This window comes from Periplaneta americana, chromosome 8 (genome assembly GCF_040183065.1).
Source record: "Periplaneta americana isolate PAMFEO1 chromosome 8, P.americana_PAMFEO1_priV1, whole genome shotgun sequence".
Taxonomy (NCBI): Eukaryota; Metazoa; Arthropoda; class Insecta; order Blattodea; family Blattidae; genus Periplaneta; species Periplaneta americana.
The window spans coordinates 173,958,576-173,985,167 of record NC_091124.1 but is presented as its reverse complement, the minus strand read 5'-3'; the positions used below and the strand labels follow the sequence as shown (position 1 = coordinate 173,985,167).

The 26,592-nt window shown below is 34.1% G+C and overlaps 1 protein-coding gene across 2 annotated transcripts in view; it reads right to left on the bottom strand.

Annotated features, from left to right (window-relative positions):
- e (nonribosomal peptide synthetase ebony) overlaps window positions 1-22,325 on the bottom strand; it is a 112,800-nt gene extending 90,475 nt beyond the window's left edge. The window contains exon 1 of one of the 2 annotated variants that reach the window (XM_069834069.1): window positions 22,227-22,325. The gene's annotated coding sequence lies outside the window, so the exon portion shown is untranslated. The remainder of the gene's footprint in view (window positions 1-22,226) is intronic. The other variant, XM_069834070.1, reaches the window with a different exon arrangement.
- Window positions 22,326-26,592: the final 4,267 nt, after the last annotated feature.

Below are 26,592 nucleotides of genomic sequence, written 5' to 3'. Positions count from 1 at the left end.
TCCCTGAGTGTATTATGTTGACCAGAATACATACATTGTTTTACTGTCTCTCAGATGTAGAAACATAGCCTAACATTTTCTTAGGCCTATACAAAGTTATAGAGGGCAATACTGTTTAAAATGGTAATTTTAAACAATTTTTAATAATAATAATAATAATAATAATAATAATATTATTATAATATATTATTATTATTATAAAAGACAAAACATTTAGATAAACATTGAGAAAAAAATGTTATATTCTATGTGCTATAAATATAACTCACGTATGAGTAAAACTCGTGTTGGGTGGGAAAATTGAGTAAGAAAGAAAGATAGTATTACATTTAAAATGAAGATAACTGAAATATTGTATTTAGTAAGACTTTAATATCAGTAAGAAGCCAAAATGAAAGCTTTAGGCCTATATGTTAACCTTATAATAAAATGGAGTAAACTGAGAATAAAATAAATTAAAATAAAGTATCACCAAATCAGAAAATATTTATTTAAAATATATTCAATTACGTATTCTAAATATATCTTTCATTTTTAATTTGAGTTTATACATGTTATAATTTTCTTAACGATTTATAGTAGGGGAGAGTTGGGTAGTATCGGACATCGGGTAATATCGGACAGTGAGTTTCTTTCATCTACCACCAGATGATAGTACCTGAATGACATGGTTACGTTTCTGTGATGTCGCATACAGAAACGTAACCATGTTATTCAGGTACTACCATCTGGTGGTAGATGAAAGAAACGCACTGTCCGATATTACCCGATGTCCGATACTACCCAACTCTCCCCTATATGTAATTACATATAACATATATGTATATATACATTTCAAAATCATGTTATAAATTTTTAATCCATAATTAAGGCCGTATATTTATGTCAGCAGTTGTGATGCATTTTGTCTCTTTTAGTAAGGTTTATTTTATTTTATTATGGGAAAAAGTTAATAATGTGCATTTAAAAATGTCTTCCAATTGCATTTCGTTTTCGATATCGCAATTACTTCACGTTGTCCAAATGTCCCAGGTTCAGTGTTAATACGTACGAAACCTTTGTCAATCACATCTAGACAGACAGTACATGGATAGAAGATGGAAAAAGTAAACGAACCCTAGCCTGTTTCTCACCTCCACACAAAGCCAACGTACTATGGTAGGAACGATCATGATTTTAAAATCAAATGTAGGAAACAGAAAACGGATGTAGGTAAATTCTCATTTTTAAATAGAACTATAAATGACTGGAATGATCTACCTGCAGCGGTCTTTGAGGGCTGTCCTTCCTTAAGGAGATTCAAGAATAACTTAAAACGTTATGTACAAAATGTAAATTAAAATTAAAGTGACATTTAACATTTAATTTTTTAAGGTGACGTGTATTTATTTAGTCTGACGAGTTACTTCCTTGGTTTGAATTGTAAATTATTTAAAAATAGCGTGTAAGAAGGTCTTAGACTAGAAATGTTTAGCTTAAATGTAGTTCTGTTTATAAGTATGCATAAGGGTGTAATTATTTGACTTATTTGAACTGTTGTATCAGTGAAGCGAGGTGAGTCAGTGAAGTTATGGTTTTACAGTGCAGTGAATAGTTCCGATCAGTGATAATTTATAGCGTCAATGAAATGTGTTTTATAGTGTCAGTGAAATGTGTCCTAAAGTGTCAGTGAAATGCGTCATAGTGCCACTACAGTGAGTGAGATGAGAGTAAAGTGAAAGACTATTATCAATACCAATGTGAAACTTATGCAGGGCCTATATATATGTAAGTTGTATTGTAAAATTAGGTTCATATATTAATTAGGTTATTTTATGTATTATTATTATTATTATTATTATTATTATTATTGTAATTATTGTGTTAAATTGTATTGTGTATTCTTATTGTATTGTGTGTTGTATAATTGTATTTATATTGTATAATTGTATTGTGTATTGTTTATATTGTGTATACCACTGCCACCGGGTGCTTGCCCACTTGCAGTGTAAATAAATACAGGGACATCACTTTATTTTTACTTGCATTTTTATTGTACCTTCGTTTCTAAATGTACTTGACTCCCACCCCTTTTACTAATGTTCCTGCTCCCGTCAGACACACAAACTTACGGCCGCTATTGCATTCGAAGTCTGCTAGCAGTGAAGTAAACACTGCAGTGTATAGTGTGTTTCAGAAATATGGTTGCGTTTTCTATAGAAGAAAGAGCCTATAACTTGTTATTGAAGCTTATTTCCAGGGGCAGGTATTTATGCAGATTAACTTTATCATTTGTGTTTTTTAATATTTGTGTCGGCGGAGACTGATTTGTACTCTTGGCGGGTATTAATGGAAATTTTGAAAAATACAATTATTTTGAAATTGAAGTATTAACTCAGTATGAATATTACTTTCCAAATAATTAATATTAAAAGTTCGTTGGATTCTGGTAAAGGTGCGGTATGGCCAATAGACAATATTTGTTGGATTGAGACTGTATTTAACACACATGCATTAAACACGAAATAGTAATATACGTTACAAGAGCGGTATGTTGACGTTTTCATGGTCGAGGAAAAGATTGAAAAAGCGAAACGTAGTTGAGCTTTTTAATTTCCGAGAACATGAAAACAAACATACCGCTCGTGTATCGTACATTATTTTGTGCGAAGATCGTTTATTACATACCTGAAAGACGAATTTCTAATTATTTGCAATGAAATCTCCATGTTGGTTTCTGTTTAATGACGGCAACTTCGGAAAACCAAAATATCTTTCTTCAACATTGTTGCTATAAAATGTTTTCTGTGTTTACTATACTCCAGCAGGCCGTGATATGTCTGTCTTCCCCCCCCCCCTCAGTCTATAAATGCGAACTTAAAACAAACGGTAAGGTTATGTAATGATTTATTTTTCATTTTAATATTTTAACAATATTATTTATATAACATATTGCAGTAATAACATCGGCATCTGCAATCTTGTTGATTTTTTCACGGCTTCTTTACTTGTATCAGGAATGCAATAAGTTTCGTGGAGTAGTAGAATTTACTTAATTTTTGCGAACATTTAAAAACAATAATTAACGTTGCAATTTAGGTGAAATTGCAGTGGTAAGTTTCCAATTTATAATTATTACTATGTTAAACGTCTCTAAAAATAATATGGTAAAAGCCTAAAGCAGTAAAATGAATGTCGCGCTTAAGCGGTAAGAAGAGGGAAATTGTTATGTGTATGTTATGTTGGGAATACTGAATGTGGTATTTCACACTTACCGCGTATTGGTTCTGTGCGGAAAACAAGCAAATACGCACGATCTCGCACAAAAAAAAACTTGCAGCCCTCAAATTAACACTTTCAAATTATTAGTGAAATGTTGAATTCTCCGTCTTTTTTGTTCACTAATGTAATCAGAACACCTGAAATACCATGTAATGCAGCCTTCTACGATATTATAACAAATTCAAAAGAAAAAATAGTCCGAAAAAAGAACTCAGAATATGAAATTCGCTATAGAACGACACAATAATAATTCGCGAATGTGTTCATATTTCGCTATTAGAACTCTATTTCGCGATTTATCGCGATTGTTTTATCCGCATATTATTAATCAGAATCACTTAATTCGTAAAGATTAGTAAAAATCTATTGTATATCTATTAAGTCTTGATTTTCGCGATCTCCATAAACACCCGCCCCTGCTTATTTCGCACAGGTACGGTGTGTAACATGACTGAATGACTTTATCTGTGTGGACTGACCAGAAGTGAAGATTAGAGTTATCGAAAGTACGGTAATATGCTGAATAAAGTAGCCATTATATAATGAATACAACCGCCTGAAGAGTTGAGTTTGTGAAAAAAAAAAAAAAACTGTTACTACTCTACTGTATTTTGTTAAAATACCGTGAAAGTAATAAACAAACTGAAAATCGTAACATAAATGGATACACTACTTTTCTCTCCTCCTATAGCTAGTAAAATGATTTGTTTACATACTGCACTAGTAAAACCAAACTCCTGTATTGGAAAGGGTAACAGTGTTTCCGAGTTTAGCCAGGTTAATGTTAAAAATGTTGGTAAAAATAAAGTGATGTCCCTGTACATACATACAACACTCCGCTATCTCTTAGCCTGTATCGCCCCGACTGTGACCTCAACTTCGAAGTCTAGTCATTAGCAACATTTCTGGACTTGCGAGGAAAGCTAAATTGCATAAACTTCAGAATAAGAGTAAAATATGCATGACACAACATTTTTTTTTTTGCTATCATATTCTACGCCAGTCTTTGCCACTCTTCACATTTGTGACATCGGGTGGTACACCCGATGTCACTAATGAGCCAGGAAGACAAGACTCGAAGCCCAAGAATAACTACTTCTCTCGTCTGTAAGAATACTTATAGATATATTGCTGTGTTCGGAAATAAAATATGTAATTCTAAAACTGTACCGACAGCATATTTTACAACATGTAATAACGTGCATTAGTTTTTGTTACAAAATGCATCATTCTTCAGTACGTGCTCTGAGTATTAATGTGCCTTCGAAGACAGCTGTTGCTTAGCAAATTGCGCTGAATACCTGAGTCTTATTGCGACATCTTGCTATAAGAAGGTCTGGACTTGCATAACGCTGACATAATAGACAAAGAGGAAGAGCAAAAACAGTAATAACTCCGTGTATAATAATAACAACAGGCGATGCGGCTTTGCATAACGTTCTACAAGTCTCAGGCTAGAATGTCATCAAGGATTCAAGGTCAAGTCTCTTACCCCCTCTCGGCTGTCTCTCTCAGTGTTATGAGAAATTTTGAAACTCACAAGTAGATGATTAATGAAACAAGTTCGTATTAGTTTATTGTGCTGGACTTTTTCTATTTTGTTTTCGCTTAATTAACTGATCTACAGATACTACGCGTTAGAGGTACGCTTACGTAAGTAGATTCAGGTTTGGTGTTAAAATTATTTTTAGCAGGAGTTGTGATAATTTAAAGAGAGTTGAATGAAATAGAAGTTCCAGGAAGATTTTGTTATATCGATAGTGGAGACAAACTGTGAGTAGGTTCGTGCCGAGGACTTCCGGTCTCTCATCTTTATCAACAATTCCTCCATATCGTTACTGCTTAACCTTATCGTCTGTCGCTAAATGAATAGCATTATGATGACGAGGTATGTGCTACGGTGCGTCATTTTTCATTTCATTCTGACTGTACGGAGATACAGTAGCATGTTGACGTCGCCTGTTTATGTTTAAAACCTGTTCAGCCAATGGTCTGAATTAAAAAATTGTAACATGTAGTAAATGTGCACCTATATTCAACGACAAGTCATCCCGCATCCATTGTCTAGTTATCAGTGTGTGATGGAGGATAAAACAATGATAATATCGGAGTTGGTAGGTGTCATACTAATGTTAATAGTTAGGAAGATAAATGTTGTAAAAGAGATAAATATAAAAAATTGACGTTACATTGATTCAAAACATGATCTAATTAGACTTTACTTTATCCGGAATTCGCCACCAATCGTGTCTCCGAATTTTCTGATCACGAGGTAGGATGAACATCATTCCTCACGCTGAAATCTTGAAATTGATCTTGTTAATAGCAGCTAACCATACACTAAGGAAGCAGTAACAATAGACATATTTGGAGCTGTTTTCATGAAATAGTGCTGGTACATTCGGGACGTTCATTTAAGACAACACAATACAGGGTTTCTGTTGAACGAACATTCGTATTCTAAGTGATATTCGAAACCATAACCATAGCTTTCAAGAAGCATGGAGTTGAGTAATGAATGTTACAATAGGCCAGTTTCTATCTGATGCTTTTCCAATTCACTGCGGGCTAAAGCAGGGAGATGCACTATCACCTTTACTTTTTAACTTCGGTCTAGAATATGCCATTAGGAAAGTTCAGGATAACACAGAGAGTTTGGAAGTGAACGGGTTACATCAGCTTCTTGCCTATGCAGATGACGTGAATATTTTAGGAGAAAATCCACAAACGATTAGGGAAAACGCGGAAATTCTACTTGAAGCAAGTAAAGCAATACGGTTGGAAGTAAATCCCGAAAAGACTAAGTATATGATTACGTCTCGTGATCAGAATATTGTACGAAATGGAACTATAAAAGTTGGAGATTTATCCTTCGAAGAGGTGGAAGAATTCAAATATCTTGGAGCAACAGCAGCAAATGTAAATGACACTCGGGAGGAAATTAAACACACAATAAATATGATAAATGCGTGTTATTATTCGGTTGAGAAGCATTTGTCATCTAGTCTGCTGTCAAAAAATCTGAAAGTTAGAATTTATAAAACAGTTATATTACCAGTTGTTCTGTATGGTTGTGAAACTTGGACTCTCACTTTGAGAGAGGAACAGAGATTGAGGGTTTTTGAGAATAAGGTTCTTAGGAAAATATTTGGGGCTAAGAGGGATGAAGTTACAGGAGAATGGAGAAAGTTACACAACGCAGAGCTGCACCTGACATAATTAGGAACATTAAATCCAGACGTTTGAGATGGGCTGGGCATATATCACGTATGGGCGAATCCAGAAATGCATATAGAGTGTTAGTTGGGAGGCCAGAGGGAAAAAGACCTTTGGGAAGGCCGAGACGTAGATGGGAAGATAATATTATAATGGATTTGAGGGAGGTGGTATATGATGGTAGGGACTGGATTAATCTTGCTCAGGATAGGGACCAATGGCGGGCTTATGTGAGGGCGGCAATGAATCTCCGGGTTCCTTAAAAGCCAGTAAGTAAGTAAGTAGTTGAAATGATGCCCAGTTTTATTCGAAAATATTAACATTGTAAGAAGTCTTTTGTTAATGGAATTTGCTTAGGCTATCTTAATTCGTAATTTTACCTAAATTTCAGAGGTCAGTTATGCTGAATGACCATCTTGATCGTTTTTCTGAAATTACCAGAAAAATTAAATTAATACAAGATTGAGGATGGTTGGCCAAAGAGTCCATTTCTTGGACAACGACAACGACGATGAAAATGATGATGATGACGATGATGATGACGATGATGATGACGTTGATGAAACGGTATAAAATGTAAAATATGTCAAACTTAATATCCTCTCATCCTTTCAGTAAGAAATAATCTATAATTTTAAAACAAGCACGTATTTCTACAGCTTATTATGCCATTTATCCTATGAGTCATGAAATACTTATTCCGCAAGAAGTGAAAGGACCAAGTTGAAAACTACGACAGACCATTATAAATCCAATCGTTTGTGTAATTAAATGTTAGAGTTTGTGCAACAACGAGAGGACAATGCAGGAAGCAGAGAGTGTAACGCAATCATTCAGCGTTCTTCTAGGTATAAGCACAGTCTAGTATATACAGTCACGAAGCTCAATACGAAGGGAATAGGCATCCATAGATAGTTGCTAACCACTAGGATCGCTACTATCATTTCATAACAGACAATGCAAAATAGTACCGGCACAGTCTATTGTTCCTAGTACCCTCAACAATTCAAGCTTCGTGACTGTATATGGGCTATTCCATATGAAATCGATCAGTAAAAAAACCTCGCATTTTTTTATACTCTAATTTTTTCCCTATTTATACAAGGTGCTGAGGAGAGTGCATTTTCAAAAATATACTATCGAAAGTGAAACGGTTTTCGTATTGTTGAGCGACAAATTTAGTGTATTTTAGAAAAACAAGCCTCTTTCAGCGCTCAGAACGCTGGAACCATTTACTGCAGAACATTGAACGAGAGCTCATTTTGAAGCTGACATTTGGTAGGTTATGATAAGAAGTAATCCTTATTTTTATTGTATACAGAGATGCAGATAATCTGATTTTACTTACTTTTAGGCTTTTTGCCAATTTGTAAAAATGTAAAAAAATATTGAGAAAAAACCTTGCATTATTAAGAGGGATTCGGCATTGTTTGCTTAGTGTCACGGCAATAAGTTTCGGGGGTATTAAATAAATTATTTTCACACGCCTGGACTTGAACGGCGCAGTACCGCACGCACTGGCCGAGATGAAGATAAGCGAGCGTTGGGCGTCATTTTACTCCTGTGTTTATTGAAACCTGTGATAAAACTAGCCCAGCTATGCGCTACTAGGCGATACGTCACGTGTTTGTCTCCTGGCCTTGCTTGTCTCTGCTAGCTCCCGCCTCACAGTCAGCTGGTTAGTTCACGCGCGTACTATTTATTTTCTTTATTTGATTTTTCAATACTTTCTTATCAACGTTGCACCAGTAAAAATATGTTTATTTGTACTTTCATTGCGGAATCTAACCATATATTTTAAAAATATTTTTTCGTGGGCAAAGGTGTCTTAATTAAGAAAAATCTAAATTTCTCCATTTCCATAAAAAGTAAGAAAAACTGTTTACATGTCAATATAAACTTTAACTTCTCAGCATCAAAATAAACCAGGATTTTTATCATTGGGTGAAAGGGTTTCGGAGCCACAACAGTTTAAAGTTGCTAATTTTATGAAAATACGATAAATTAAAATATTTTTAATTTAAACTCTATGAAGTTCTGATGCCTCAAACTTTGCACAAAGCATTGTATCACAGTTGTCTACGAACAGAAAAAGTTTCATTGTATTTAGAAATTGCAAGGTCAATTTTCTCTATATTTCGGTCGATTTGAGATGGAATAGCCCACATACTAGACTGTGATATAAGTAAGGATGAAAATCGGTGCTGCTCGTAGTTAGCCTCCTTCATTAAAGTAAATTTAAGCCTGTCGAAATGAACACTTCCCACTCAGCACTTGTCTTAATAAACTGCCTCCTTAAAGAGATTTAATTTTCTATAAAGCCAGTGTAAAAATTCCCCCATTCCAGCGGTTACCTTGAACCCGCAGTCAGTGGCCAGGCAACTTTCATATACTATTGGCCTATTACATAGGGTATATTTCTATTTCACTATCATAAAACTGTATTTTATTTATTCAAGGAAAAAAAAAATCTAAAATCTCACCGCATCAAGTATAACTGTCGAAATTATTTCTAAGAAATGTCACTGGACCAGTTGTAGTTACGTCACTGTTCCTGTTTGTACGTCATTGATTTATGCAACCACTTTATACCTTGTTCTGTAACTACTGCAACTGTACAGAGGATAGAGGATACCGAACATGCATTAACCACAAACAGATGAATTTGTAACTTTTCCCGCGACAACGAATCAGGGTCGTATGACACAAGAAGCCGAGGAACTGCATACTAATATGAAGGATATTGTGGCTTGTAAGTTCGCGTTTTCAATGTACTGCCTGTTAGCGGAAAAAATTGAAAATAAATATTATGGCAATAAAGTAGAAATATGAAACAGACTACACTGAAGAATTTTATCAAAAGTAATCTCACTAGACGTTTTGATTTATCTAGAGAAAATCAAAACTCGAGTGGGATTTAATTGACCATTACACGATTAGAAGAAAGTATATAAAGATTAGAAGTAACGAAGTACTCCAATACAATAAAATATTAATTGACTTACGAAAATACAACTGTCTTCAAATGTATTATTGTACCATCTCAACATTACAAATATTACGCTAGATGCATGCTAGATGACAGTAGTGTCTTTACACAGACACTGTAATGATTACTATTCAATAAATCTTAATATTAAACAATCTCTGATACGTGACTATCCATAATATCATATAGCAGAAACTATAACATAACCTAACTAATATACACAAGTGCTAGAAAAGTTTTAATTAACGACGATGACATAAAAAATAAACATGAATAATTTTAAAAGGAATAATTATTGAATGTACAATTTTCAAATTTTAATGTGGTTGGTGGTTCAATTGATGTTATATTGGACGTGTGCGTAATAGAAGTGGAACTCGTTGATTTAGGCCTACATGGTGTATTCAACTTATTCAGGATTTCCGAATGGTGCTCTTCATTTATTTGTAAATCGGATTTCAGAATATGCATAGGTATGATCAGTGATTTTTATTAATTCTTGTTCTTGAATGCCAATGCGAGTCATATTTGAAACTGCTGTGCATCGACTGGAGTGGTTTGTAATTATATATATATATATATATATATATATATATATATATATATATATATTTTTTTTTTTTTGACGTCCAGACCAGCGCAGTTTCAAATGTTGGCAAACAAAGAAACAAATGCTAGGGACGCGATAAAATTGTGCGATAAGCAGCCATGATTGGTTGATAAGCAGCCTTTCGTACCGTTTTATTGGTCAAAAGTAGTATGACGTAGTAAGAGTGTAATAGTCAACAGTAATCTCACTAGAGGTTTTGATTTATCTAGAGAAAATCAAAACTCGAGTAGGATTTAATTAACTATAACACGATTGGAAGAAAGTATATAAAGATTAGAAGTAATGAAGTATTCCAATACAATAAAATATTAATTGACATACGAAAATACAACTGTCTTCAAATGTATTATTATACCATCTCAACATTACAAATTTTACGCTAGATGGCAGTGGTGTGCTATGATTAGCTGTTTTCTTGTTATCAGTTGTGCCAACTATGGAATCTTCATTGAACTCTGTGGACGGTTACTAGTCAAGAAGGCTTTGTTGATTCAGTTTCATTTTTATTAAAACAGTTGCATTCCACTTCAATTATCCGGATCCCAGTAATCAACGTCACTTGACAGATGATTTTCAATAAATCTTAGTTTATTAAACAATATCTGATACGTGACTATCCGTAATATCATATAGCAGAAGCTATAACATAACCTAAATAATATAAATAAGTGTTAGAGAAGTTTTAATTGACGATGATGAAATGAAAAATAAACATGAATAATTTTAAAAGGAACAATTATTGAATGTACAATTTTCAAATTTGAATGTTTTAGTGATTGGTGGTTCAGTTGATGTTATATTGGACGTGTGCGTAAAAGAAGTGGAACTCGTTGATGTACATGGTGTATTCCTCAACTTATTCAGGATTTCCGAATGGTGCTCCTCATATATGACCAGTGATCTTTATTAATTCTTGTTCCTGAATGCCAAAGCGAGTAATATTTGAAAGTGCTGTGCATTGACTGGAGTGGCTTGTAATTTTCTGTTTTTTGACGTCCAGACCAGTGCAGTTTGAAATGTTGGCAAACAAAGAAACAAATGCTAGTGTAGTGATAAAAATAAACAAATGCTAGGGACGCGATAAAATTAAACAAATGCTAGGGACGCGATAAAATTGTGCGATAAGCAGCCATGATTGGTTGAAAGACGTCCTTTCGTACCGTTTTATTGGTCAAAAGTAGTGTGACGTAGTAAAAGTGTAATAGTCTTCAAAATATAATTACACTTCATTATATTTTGTGAATATGATTACTGCTCTGTAAGTAATTGCGCGATGAAATAAAATCTCTTTCCACATTACATTACAAGTTGGAGGAATTTTCTGTGATTTATCCAAAGCATTTGACTGTATAAATCATAAAATCCTGCTAGATAAATTCGATTATTATGGAATTAAAGGTGTTGCACACCAATGGTTTCACTCATATCTCATAGATAGGAAACAGAAAGTTGAAATCAATACAACTATGAAATCTGCCTCGACATGGGGAACTACTAATAATGGAATTCCTCAAGGATCAATATTAGGTCCCCTACTTTTTCTAGTGTTTATAAAAGATGTAGGTCATCCTATATTATTTGCAGATGACACAAGTATAGTAATTACAGCCAATAACTCCAACACATTCCAAACTTCAACAGAGGAAATTCTCTTCAAAATATGTGACTGGTTCTCAGTCAATAAATTAGAATTAAATTGTAACAAAACTAACATAATTCAATTTGAATCCTGTCCAAATTCAACCTCGCAAATTTCTAGCGTAATAATTAATAATAGATCCCTATTAGACACAACAACAACCAAATTTCTTGGCTTAAAAATCGATAATGTGTTAAATTGGAAAAATAATATTAAAGAAATTACCCCCAAACTAAATTCAGCTTGTTTTGCTATTAGATCTATGTAAAAGATAGTAAATATCAATACCTTAAAAACAATATACTTTGCATACTTCCACTCGGTAATGAGTTTTGGAATAATATTCTGGGAAAATTCCACAGATAGTAACAATATATTTCTATTACAAAAAAGAGTAATTAGAATAATAGTAGGTGCTAAATCTAGGGAATCGTGTAGGACTATTTTCAAAAAACTACAAATAATGCCCATGGCTTGTCAGTATATCTTTTCATTAATAATCTTCCTCGTATGTAATCGTGAAAACTTTGTAACTAATTCAACAGTTCATAGCATAAATACACGTCAAAAAATGACTTTCATACTCCATCGGCAAGTCTATCGTGCTATCAAAAAGGAGTGCGTTATATGGCAGTAAAAATTTTAATAGCCTCCCTATCGATATAAAAAATGAAACTCAAAACATAAGATTATTTAGGGCCAAATTAAAGAAGTACCTAATTTCTCACGCCTCCTATTCTGTAGGTGAATTCATGCCATTCAATAACGCTTTATGAAATTGATACTAAAACTTTGTGTTGTACTAGTAGACTATATTGTAAATCTGGTCTGTATATATTTCATCTAGACTGTGACTATAAATTAAGATTTTATAATAATATTAAGTTTTTTGACTTGTTCCATATTCAAGCTGTAAGCATGTATGAATACCATGGAATGTTAATAAATACAGTACAATACAATACAATACAACATTTCATCTTAAGTTAATAACGAAAGACAGAGAGGAAGTTTCTATGTTCAGTAGCGAGAGTAACACTTCCAGATAAAAAAAAAAATGAATATATTTGAAAAGATCTCAAAATATTTAGTCTCAAATAAAGAATAGATGAACTACAGAATAACTAGTACCAGCATATCCAAAAGAAGGAACCTAACAGAATACCATTCCTCTTACTAGATTATAAAAATCTAGGGAAGTGGGGCATTTTTGACGCCCTTTAACCAGCTGAACAGATACATTATCTTCATGAGAACAAGTCAAAGTCCTAAATCCATGAGAGAAGGCGAAGAAGAAGAAGAAGAAGAAGAAGAAGAAGAAAAGAAGAAGTTATTAACCACCTGTGTCAACGACCACTTTTCTAAAGGAAGTCTGGTGTTTACTTAATGCAGGTTTCACTATAGCCTATCAATTTTGTTTAAAAATCGTGTTATTTCGAAGACCATTGTATTGGAAATGAACTTTAGTTCGTTATCCGTTGACTCATTGTGCCTCATGTAAAGAAGATAATTCCTTTAATCAACGTTTCCGCATACTAAGCCATACAACGTTGATGAATTGGGTAAGAGTAGCATCCGTTAGTGTTGTCACTCGTTACATGTGTGCCAATAGAAAGGCATCAAGCACGTACAACAGAGTGGCTACTGTCACTTGGGTCATGTGCTATGAAGTGTGTGACGAAAATAAATGCAATGCAACTGAGACTATCGTATCACTATGCGGTTTTAATAAACATAAGTTATGTGTGTTTTAATTAGCTTAATTTATATCGAAATTCGGGTACTTAAAATCTGTAATTACATAACACAAAGTAAGAAAGCAGTGTTTCAGTTAACACATACATACGAACATTAATATAAAAGTTTCACCGAGAAAGGGAGGTCGATTATAGTTCCATTTAGTCATATTATAAACAAGTTAATTTTTTATATCGAATGTCGGTTACTTAAAATTTGTAATTACATAACACAGAATGAGACAGCAGTGTTTCACTTAATATAGTACAGTCTTAGAAAAAGTTTTGTCGCACAGATAGTTTATAAGTCTCAGAAAGGAGGCATTGCGCATGATCAGACATAGGCCTACAACGAAACAAAACTAATTTTATTACCTCAAGTATTATTATTATTATTATTATTATTATTATTATTATTATTATTATTATTATTTATTTATTTAACCTGGTAGAGATAAGGCCATCAGGCCTTCTCTTCTCCTCTACCAGGGGATTACAACTACAATATTAAGAATTCAATTACAATTATAATTACAATTAATATTGTGACAGCTGTAACGGGGTTTGAACACGCGTCCGACAGGGCGCGCGGCAGACGAAACGCTGGTACGGGGAGCATCTGCATGCTGAAGGGCAGAGGGGGTGTATTACGTCAACGCGACGAGGGGAGGGTGCGCGCGCAACTGCTGCGTGCGGAGTGAAGGGGGGACGGACCCTCCCGACTCTTCCAGAAGTCCGTCGAAGTGGAGATATCCAGATAATTCGAGAGAGCTATCTCTGCACACCCGTAGAAATTTCTCGCAACTATGATTTTGCTGTAAAAGAAGAAACGCGAGCGAACTTGGGCAGTTTTTCAGTTTATTTAGCCATTCAGTGAGTAAGCCAGAGCAAGCAATCCAGTACCGGAGTTCGACTCGAATGTGCGTCCGCAACTGTGTCAGCATCCGAAGGCCTGAGTTCGAGTGCAGTGGACCGCAGTTGGAGGGACCTGAGTTCGAGTGCAGTGGACCGCAGTTGGAGGGACCTGAGTTCGAGTACAGTGGACTGTCTCTGAAGGTCTGTGGTTCGAGATACTGTGAACTCGAGTGACTGAGCTAGAAGAACTGTGAACTGAGAACTGACAGTTCTGATTTGTAAATAGTGCTTTGTAAATATTAGTTAAGATTAACAGTTCATTGTTGTTCGTGATAGTCCTAGTGAATTGTCATTGTCGTCGTCTGTGGAGTGCACTAACGAATACTGTGTTACGTGTGTGGAGAGCAAATCCCATTGTTGCCGAGAGCGTTTAATGTGAATTGTAGAAAGGAATTATTGTTGAGATAATAAAGTTACATTGTTGTTTAGTTTAAAAAGTTACAATATTAAATTTACAGATACAATAAAAATCAAAGTACTAAAAGATTAACTGATTAATAAAAGCTAGACAGTTTATTGTAAAAGTTAAGAAGAGAGAAGCATTTCTTTTACTGATTGAGTACAAATTAAACCTACTCTACGTAGTAAGAAAATGCTTAATAAGCTTGCTTTTGAACGCTACTAAATTCCGACAGTCTCTGATGTCACTGGGTAGAGTATTCCACAAGCGCGAGAGCGAGATTGTGTATGATGATGAATACGATGATGTCTTATGTGTTGGTATGGCTAGTATGCGGCTATTTTGCGTGCGTGTGAAGAGATTATGGTATGATGACAGGTAACTGAAACGGGAGGCAAGGTAGGTAGGTAGGTGTAGAAGTGTGAAGGACTTGGAAAAGGAGAACAAGAGAATGAAATTTCTACGTTCGTTAAGGCGTAGCCAGTTTAGAGTTTGGAAGGATGGGGTAATGTGGTCAGCGCGACGGACATCGCAGACGAAGCGAACACAAGAATTATGAACACTGTAATTTTTGCGACTGGTTGACATTGAGGTCAGTCAGTAGAAAATCACAATAATCGAAGTGGGGCATTACTAGTGTTTCCACTAGTATTTTCTTGAGTGATAGCGGAAGGAATTTTCGAATGCTGTTTAAGGAATGTAGTATGGAAAGCACTTTTCTTGTGACCCAGGTCTCACGTCCTCTGAACATGCGCACTGACTTCTTTCTGGGACTTATAAAGTATCTATGCGACAAAACTTTTTCGAAGACTGTACATACATACGGGCATTAGGCAGTTTCACCAAGAAAGGATAGATAATTATGAATGCATTTAAGTAACATTATAAACGAGTAATTCCAAGTTCTTTTTTTACGGAAAACATAAATACCTGAATACCAGATGTATGAACAAATCGCGTTGACTTGCAGGACAATGACTCCAGCAGGTTGAATGTACTGTTCTAAAGGCACGGATCTAAGAGTTCAGGAACAAGGAGGACCATAATGAATAATACTTCAAGTTGGTTGTGATAGTATCTATTGATTCAAATATAACCTATAGTATGAATATGTAGATCTCTGTAGAGAGTTGGTCATACAAAATAACAACGGAAATATTCAGTCATATTTTTCGTCTTAAATTAAGGGGAGAGGATGGTATTTTTTTAAACTTTTTTCCTATTTGGTGTAAAATATTATTTTTTTTGTATGTAGAGAGCTCATAGCTGTGGCAACTCAACCAAATAAAAATATTTTGAAAAAAAAAAAAATTATTTTGGGGCCCAAATTTGAAAAAAAAAAATACCCAATGCAGGATTGTACTAAAGCCGGTATATCTAAACCGTTTTTAAAGATAGATTCAAACAGTTTTTTGCAATGTATTTGCAAAAGCATGTTCTACAAACTGTCTGTAACAGAATTTTGATATTAGTACCTATGTTTGTAAAATAAACAATTAAAATTTAATAACAATTTTCTGATTTCCTTTCTTGCAAACAAACGGACGTATTTTTAAAATGAAATTAATTAACAAAATTCTGTTACAGAGAAAAGTTTCCTAATAGTCTAAAGAATGTGTGTTCTAAATTTCATGCATGTATCTTTAATAGTTCAGAAATGATATCCATTTTTGTCTGGCAATGTAGCAAAAAAAAAATGAAGTTACTGGAAACCGATAAAAGCGGGCGTGTGATTTAAAAATCTATAGCGCAGGAAGTTTAAAAATGACGTCTCAACATCCGATAAGGGCACAAATACCTATAAAATGTTATGCAATGCATGCCACACATATCAAAGGGTATTTTAAAGAACAAAAATGTTTTGAAAATTTAATTTACCGGAAACAACAATAAAAGTGGGCGAGTGATTTAAAAATCCATAACACAGGAAGTTTAAAAATGGCGACTCAACATCCGATAAGGGCACAAATACCCACAAAATATTATGCTATGCATTCCACACATATCACAGAGTATTTTAAAGAATTTTTTTTTTTGAAAATTTACTCATTTTTTCACCAAAAAATACTATCCTCTTCCCTTAATATGTAGTATACAACATGAAGCATTATTTTCCGAGCATGGTAGTTTAAATAAAATAGGCTATCGATGAAAGACGTTATATTTAACAATGTTTGAAATTATTTACTAATAAATTACAGTTCATAATAATAATTTATAGGGTACCTAATACCGGAGCGTTCTTTATCTATGCTGTCAAAATGAAAGATTATATCTATAAAATTGGTGTAGGCCTGTGTATTTTAAACCAAAAACTGGTAAGCTTCATCAGAGTATTTTTTTTTTAATTTCTTCGTCGATTTATTTCTGGGTATGGTATATTTTTGATATAAACTTTTTCACAAATACTTGGATTTACTTATTCATTGTGTTTCTCTACCTCTATTAAAAAGGACGATTTATTTTTCACGTTATGATATTCTAAAAATAAGTGTAGAAGGTTTTAAGAAGATTTACGTTTCTTGTTATCTCTGATTGCGAAACATTTATATAATTTCTACGACTTTTTTCTGTTCTGTTGTATTTTAATTGCATTCTTTTCATTCAGAATTTAAAGAATTTTAGTAGAAAAATAACAGTATTTAGTCGAGAAACTGAAATCGGAAAATTGTTGTCACTAGAAATCTCCGTGTTCACGATCCATAACAATTCTGAGAAAGTGACAAATGCGTATTATTTTCCGATTTATTATCATCAGTAAGTCCGGGATTTGACCTTTGGCAAAACCATAGAGATTTATGATGAATATTCAAGCGTTTTTAATCAATTTGAGTTCAGAATTCCTCCTCCTGTGAGTCTCAAGACACATAACTTTCTGATACACGTAATATATTAATAAACTTGGTAACAGAAAAGTTGAAAAGTGTTACATAAGTTAATTACCAGCGTTAAAGTTCTCAACGCATCCACGCGCTGCCGCCCCTAATGATGAATTCACACAAACGTTAATTGACAATTATATAAACAACATTAATTAACGATTATATTCATTAGCAGTATTAATAGACAATGATTTCTCAGCTTTAATTTTCTGTGATAAAATAAGGCGTTAGGAACATAAACAGTATAATGTGCACCAGTTGTTTTTCTCTGCAGTATGAGAAATGCTGCTCCAAAAATGTGACAAATGAAGATTGTACAAAGACGGATAAAATTACTAAATAGAGTTGGAAGTTTTCTACATGTACAGTGCTAGTTGATGGTTCAATAGGCGCTCGTAATCTATATATATATATATATATATATATATATATATATATATATATATATATAATTTGAACTGGTAATAGAAATTACGGGAAAACGGCTGAACGGATTTTAATGAGTGACCCCTCATTTTCATGCCTGGCATCCAAAGTTTTTCGGAAAAGTAGTAGTTTTCAGTGAAATGTCAATTTTCCTACATAATTTTCCTATTTTCCAAAATCCATCTGTTGTCACTTTTTAGAACTAATTTAATCGAATCATGGCCGACTTGATTGAATTTCAGATCAAAACACACACTACAATAAACAATAGGCTATTACACGAAGGCCATGACCTGCAGGATTGCTGACATATTTAGAGCTCAATTCAATTTGTTATTAAAAACTGATTCTGCAGTGTATAATTTTCTGAGTACAGCTGTGTATTGGATATTCAAATCTACGAAACTTGAGGTGGTTTGATGGCATTATTACCATTAGAAATTAAATATTATAATAGTTAATATCATGATGCATCTATTTTTCATTAATTGTACATAATATTGATGATATGAAAGTGAAACGTTTTGTGGTTATGTAAGTAAATGTAGAGAATATCTTAATTTAGATCTTCATTTCTATAATTTACTGAGTGGCTGCTATATGTAACTACAAAACTTAAGTAAGATAATAATATTGTTATTAAAAATCAAATACTTTTATACTTATTAACCCAGTGGGGTTGGGTCTTTTTCATATACTTAATGGAGGTGTAGTGTAGATATTGATATGTGTCATTGTCTTCAGTATTGGCTCGAGAGAATGCAAAAATTACAGTTCCTAAGGAAAGATCAAAAGGTATTACTTACTGATAAAATAAGAGGCCTAGAAAATTTTGTACCGGTAGTCTCCAGATCATTTCAGCAAGATCTCTTAGTAGGATAAAATGATTTTACGCTCTACATTTCAAATTCTACATGCAGCAGCTATACGAAAATGCTATTGTTCGAAAGCTTAGCAAACCTGACATTTTTTTTAACTTTTGCCTACAATCCACAATGACCTGAAATAGCTACTGCTATCGTCCTGACATTGATACTTGCGTTTTCGCGTTGAAACTCAAAAACTGAAGTTGGATAGGTTCAAGAAAAAGTATTTTGGCATAAAAAAATACATTCAGAGGGAGTATGTTTCATTATTGTGGAAGCAAATAACTATCAAAAAGACAAGTATTCTTCATTGAAAATATATCTGAAAAATTTTTATTTGAACGTCTAACGAACTTAGTTTGCAGCAGTATTTGCTGCACAAGCCACTAGTATTTTTATAAATTTGTGCTGCTGGTTTTGAATTTTTATTAACGAAACTGGATCTGAAGTAGGCAAAAAGATGCAAATTGTGGTAAAATTATTTCAGTTAAAGACTGACTAGGAGGCCTTGTTATTAATACATATTTATAATGTACTTACGTTGAATTTGAAAACAATTTCATAGATCATATCAGAACTATGTCTTTTATGAGACTTCAACAGAAATGTGTAGGCAAAGATAACTTTTAATATACTTTTATCACAAGTATTGTAGTACTAGACCTAGGCCTATATATTTAAGATATTTTACTGCACAGGTACACTTGGAGAAGTTCATGAATATCGCAGAAGTTTCATTTACAAATTTAACGAACATTGTAACAATATGGCTATCACAACGACCCTAACATAATTAAGAATAAAATAGTACAACCCAAATTCTACTTAACTACTTAACGTAACTACTTAATCACCATCATCAGCTACCTTTTGCTGAAGTTAAAATGCTAAAATTATAAGAAATAACTAGGGCCCGGATATATATGCACTGAAAATACCTAAAATGTGCATGCAAATATGCACTAAAAATGTTGAAAATATGCACTAAAACAAAACAATATCCACGAACCATATCTTGCAACTGTACTATGGTTGGTTTTTCCCAACACTTTGCATGAAAGTAAGTGAGTTTTGCTGGCTTCTTTTGGACATAATTTACCCACTATGAAGCTCGCTATGTATCTGCCACACGAATCTGTTGATTCATCAACCAAAATCCATACGCAGTTCCCTCCTGTATTAGACCGTATTGAATCTAGGATAGAAGCATGTAGCGAAAGTAAATAATTTTTCCTAAGAGTGGATTCATCCGGTGTCCTCTGATTAAGACAATATTTTTGAAGAAATGATCGTAGATGTGGATTATTTAATTTATGCAGCGGAATGTTCTGCATACAAAAGCTTTACAAAGATCAGCGGAAAATGTACTAACTTCAGACCGTGATTTCGCCTGAGTTAAAAGTACCTGTTGCGTGTTCTTACTCTTTTGTTTTGACCAGAGATGTTCAGTTGTTTTCGAATGCTGTTCTAGTTCTCGCATTTCACAGTCTTCTCACATACTTGACAATACACTACATCGCCGTCACTTGAATAGTCACTATTGCCTGAAATCCACTGTTTAATTAAAAGGATTTAGTGGACTTATCTTTAGGCATTTTTAGTTTAATCTGAGAGAACACCGCATAAACTATTAGTAGATGGAAAAACAAGTGAACAGATGAACACCTGCGGTCCTGTCGACACAAACTTTGAGATGATACTGCATTGAGAAAGGAATGTAAGAAATTCCTTTTGTGAAAAAGGTCTGCAACGTCCATCTATCTGCATGTATTGTGAGACTGGAAGTATGGTCCCGTTAACATTTCACTTGAAATAGGAAGGCTATTGTGGTGCCAAGGGATGTCCAACATACAAATTCATTAATAGATTTACAGTTCTTTTAGAAATGTCAGATGATTTATTATACATCTATACTAATAATAAATCTGTAGCCGAAATTTTTCTAGTATTTTTCGACTTTCCAAAAATAATTGGTCCTAACATATATAATTAACCACCCTGAAACCGAAAATCGCTTTTTTGAAATTTTTGTTTGTATGTCTGTCTGTCTGTCTAACTGTATGTTTTTACCTTTTCACGCGATAATGGCTGAACGGATTTCGATGAAAATTGGAATATAAATTAAGTTCGTTGTAACTTAGATTTTAGGCTATATGGAATTCAAAATACATTATTTAAAAGGGGGGTTATAAGGGGGCCCGAATTAAATAAATCGAAATATCTCGCTTATTATTGATTTTTGTGAAAAATGTTACATAACAAAAGTTCCTTTAAAAATAATTTGCGATAAGTTTTATTCCTTGAAAAATTTTGATAGGACTGATATTTAATGAGATAAATGAGTTTTAAAATTAAAATAACTGCCATCTAAGGCCGTGTAATGCATTAAAAAACAAATGACTTCGTCTATAAGGGTCCTTGGACAGCAACAATCGAAAACTATGAAAGATAGCCTACAGAGAATGTTTCTGTGTTTGTATGAAGTAATATCAGAAGCTAAATTAACCGATTTGTATAATTAATTATTATTTCACCATTGGAAAGTGTAGTTTCTCGAGATGGACATAATGCTATAATGTTTTTACAGTAACTTCTGATATAATATAATATAATATAATATAATATAATATAATATAATATAATATAATATAATATAATTTAAGTTATTTGAAGGGTTCACAACCATAGTGGGTCAAGCGCCATTTACTGAATACGTAGAAAACAAGGGTTAAAATTAAGTTATTACCATAATTCAATGGAAACCTATAACAAGTAAAATAAAATATACACATTAAATCTAAATGATGTCAATCTTCATTAAACTATGGTTGCATGTAATAAAAATTAAGAAACAGTTTAAATGAATTGTCATTGCACCAAATGAGTGTCTCTGGACCAAAATGATCGCATTTTAATTATTTGGATGCAATTTAAATTAAGTAACATATTAAACGATTTATCCTTCTATCAAACACGAATGTTCCCTGGATCAAACGTCCTATTTTAATTATGTAATTACTTTATATTTATTTCTAACGGGTGCAGAGGAGCTCACGGGTACGGCTAGTAAATAAATAAATGCCTAAACATGCACTAACCCTCGAAATATGCATTTGCATATGCGCATATGCATTTCAGAAAAATCCGGTCCTAGTAATAACAATAGAAACCTGACATACCGCTGCAACCAGGTGATTCAAACGTTATTTATTTTGACCAGAAAGTGAAAGTAACAAATAAGCGTAAGCAAGGCAGTGTGATAGGATCACGCCGTACGCGTACTCACCGTCAGTCAGTCAGATCGAAGCGAAGCACGCACTCCACTCACTCGGATTGGCAAATGATTAGAGGCCACCGCGGATGCTGGTTTTTATGTTCAGGTGGGGGGAGGAAGTGTGATCCGGAGGAGGGAGGTAGGACGTTTTGTAACGTCCCCTCACCCGTGTTACGTCAGGTGGATCCTGACGCACTGGGGAGTCTCCTGTGATTCCCGGTCCAAGTATCGCGAATTTGAAATTATGGATTAGTGCGTGACGCTTTTCGGGGAACCTGCCGTTCCCACGACGTTCCTTCAACTGCTGCGGCTGTTTGTATCTGTGAGGTGAGAGAAGGGCATGCGGCTAGGAGAAGGAATGTTAGCGATTTGAACACAGCTCTCAGCCTTCCTGTGCGGTATCGATGCCTTCTCTCGGCGATGTTTTGACGAGTACAATGTCGCAATGTCAACTACAGTAGGGTCCAGTTTGTTCAACCTTTGTTAAATTATAACAGTTAACTGTAAACTTAACAGTTCAAGCATTTCTTCAACTACTGTTAGTACCAACAGGCTGTTAAAACCCATGTTAATTTAACTACTCAATTTTATGCAGTTAAATCATTTAACTCTCTGTTAGCATAGAAGTATTCAATATGTCTGGTGCCTTAGATGCTGAACTTTCATACCTTGATTATTTAGAAAATGATATCCATGAATACATAACAGAGCGGATGATTTCTGTGATTTGACAGACCAGAAGTTCATACAAAGGTATAGGCTATTTTCTGCCAAGCCTCACTTTTCGCTTTCAACGTAGATCCGTTTGTTTATTCTTAATAATTGGTTTATACTGCGAAATTAGTCCCATGATTTCATTTTGTTCCAGTGTTTTCCATTTCACAACAGCAATACCAACATGACAATACGCCGCTCCGTGCCACTGTGATACAGACGATGGAAAGAAGCATAAGTCAAACCTGAGAGAATAGAAAGACTTCTATCCTCTCTGAATCAAACAATGGAAATAAGTGAGAATCGCAACTGTCAGAGTTCAGAAAACAGAATTGAGCCTATACTTGGTTACAGGTTACGATTAAATTCTAGAATCTCTGGTCGTAACAGAGTGTTAACAAACAGACTGTTAAAATGTGAAATGTAAAGTTGAAGAAACGCAATATTTTTAATAGCAATTTATACTTTTAACTTACAGTTAATTAAAGATATGTTAGGTGCATTTTAACAAAGGTTGAAGAAACCGGGCCTAGCACTGCGAAAATGTGGAGTCATTGAATGGTGAAGCTCTGGCTCAAGGCATAGCGGTTCTACCTACAAATTCAGTGGATCCAGGTTTGATTCACTGCAGATAAGTGAGAATCTATTTCTGTCTTATATAGACCCTATTAACATCGCAAAATTCGATGGAAATCTCGCAATCTCTGTGATCAGGCAGTACATCTCACTTGACGTTATGTCAGAGGAAGAAGAATTGTCTGTATACATCTGAAGTCTGACTAGTGAACAGTCAACGATGTATGCAATGGTGGGGGAAAGAACTGGCCACCCTACCCCATTATTTCCTGACTTAGTTACCTCATGAGTGATGCTACATTGGTATCACTTATGAGGTTCCAACTTCAGCCTTTGAACTGTTGTCTAAACGTACAACATAGGTATATCTCGCAGTCATTTTTGTGGCCCCTTGACTCATTAACAAATACATAATAATAATAATAATAATAATAATAATTATTATTATTATTATTATTATTATATCCAAGTCGTCTATTGTACATGTATAGGGGAGAGGGAGGCAGGTTGGCTCAAATTTTACGTTTCATTTTTTTTCTGTAATTTGCATAGCATTTTATGAAACACTCAAAGATGGTTGTTCTACATGGTTCTTTGGGTGGAGAGATATTTGAATTTAGCTTTCACTACGATTTAAATTTGAAATTTTGTATCATTTTGAAACGTGCAGATTGAGTCGATTTTTCTTTTATAATAATAATAATAATAATAATAATAATAATAATGATAATAATAATAATGATAATAATGATAATAATAATAATAATGATAATAATTATTAACTTGATTCTATTACATAATTATATTAAGAGAGTCACATCATATATTTTTGACGGGATTAACATTTTGGTGTGCCGTGTTGAGTCTAGGCCGTCTAGGGTGTGCCGTGAGTAGAAAAAGTTTGCGGAACACTGATCTATGCCATTCACAAATCGTTCTCATACTCCTGGAAAGAATGTACTTGCTTTAGAAATGTTTTCTTTGATGAAGTCATAGAAATCCACTCATGGAAACTCTAGTCTGAATTAACTTCAGCGTGAATCAATGAGTTTACTTTATATACTTGGCGACTATTCCTTTAAGGTATCCAAATGATTTTCATCAAAGAAAACAGGTGCAGAAGTTCTGGGAGACAGTACAGTACACACATTCTGAAGTTTTCTCAAAATTGTAAAATTTATCTTCACTTTCATTTACAGTATTTTGTTCGAAACTTCAACTCACAGATTTACACTTTTCAGTTCTGTGTTAGAGGATCTTTCTTTTTCTTTCCCCTTCTCCACATATTCTTTGTCTTAAGCGTAAGATTCATGGGCAACATTTCATTAAAATTTTTGTAAGTGTTAACGGTAGGATTAGAAACTCGGCTGATTTCTCAACACTGCTCCAATGTAATTCATAACCTGAACCTATTTGAATCCAAGAAAGCTGCTCATCGTCAAAACTCCCCTTACATAATTCCATATATGAAATGCACTGATCACGAAAGATCATAATATTTTCTTCTAAATTTTCTTCCTTCATTTCACCTTTTCCCCTTCAGTGTACAAGCTGCGTACGTATGAAAATCCTAACTCAGTCCATCAATCAGATGATGGTTTGTGAACTGTAGAAGGTTGAATAAGCAAACGGCGTATCTCAGACGGTAGGCGCACTTGCCTGCTGATACGGAGCTGCGCTCGGGCGTGAATTCGATTCCTCTTTGAGTTGATTGTCTAGTTGGATTTTTTCAGAAGTTTTCCCAAATCGTAATGTGAATGACAGGTAATCTAATAAAGAATCCTCGACCACCATATCACCAAATACCATTTCGCTGTTACCGATTCCATCGACGCTGAATAACGTAGTAGTTGATAAAACGTCATTAAATAACCGACTAAAAATGATTAGGGTTCTATTTAGTCAACTGTCCGAAGACAGGTCTGAACCTCACAAGTGTTACCAAGAAGGCACCACTTATGAGGCAACTAGGTCAGGAGATAATGGGGTAGGGTGGCCAGTTCCTTTCCCCCTCCATTGCATACAGCGCCAACTAGTTACATATTACACTAGTCAGACTTCAGATGTATGTATGTATGTAAAAAATGTTATGTTTTATTTAACGACGCTCGCAACTGCAGAGGTTATATCAGCGTCGCCGGATGTGCCGGAATTTTGTCCCGCAGGAGTTCTTTTACATGCCAGTAAATCTACTGACATGAGCCTGTCACATTTAAGCACACTTAAATGCCATCGACCTGGCCCGGGATCGAACCCGCAACCTTGGGCATAGAAGGCCAGCGCTATACCAACTTGCCAACCAGCTCGACTGTATGTATGTATGTATGTATGTATGTACAGTAAGTAAGTAACTATGTATGTATGTATAGTAAGTATGTATGTATGTATGTATGTATGTATGTATGTACAGTATGTATAGTAAGTAAGTATGTATGTATGTATAGTAAGTATGTACTGTATGTATGTACAGTATGTATGTATGTATGTATGTATGTATGTACAGTATGTATGTATGTATAGTAAGTATGTATAGTATGTATGGTATGTATGTATGTATGTACAGTATGTATAGTAAGTATGTATGTATGTATAGTAAGTATGTACAGTATGTATGTATGTATGTATGTATGTATGTATGTATGTATGTATGTATGTATAGTAAGTATGTATAGTATGTATGTAATATGTATGTATGTATGTATAGTATGTATGTATGTATAGTAAGTATGTATGTATATACAGTACGTATGTACAGTATGTATGTACGTACGTATGTATGTATGTATGTATGTATGTATGTATGTATGTATGTATGTATGTATGGTATGTATGTATGGTATGTATGTATGTATATACAGTACGTATGTACAGTGTGTATGTACAGTATGTATGTACTTACGTACGTACGTATGTATGTATGTATGTATGTATGTATGTATGTATGTATGTATGTATTTACACTGCAAGTGGGCAAGCACCCGGTGGCAGTGATATACACAATATAAACAATACACAATAAAATTGCAAACACGGTACAATTATATAGTTTAATACACAATACAATTTATACAATACGCAATACAATTAT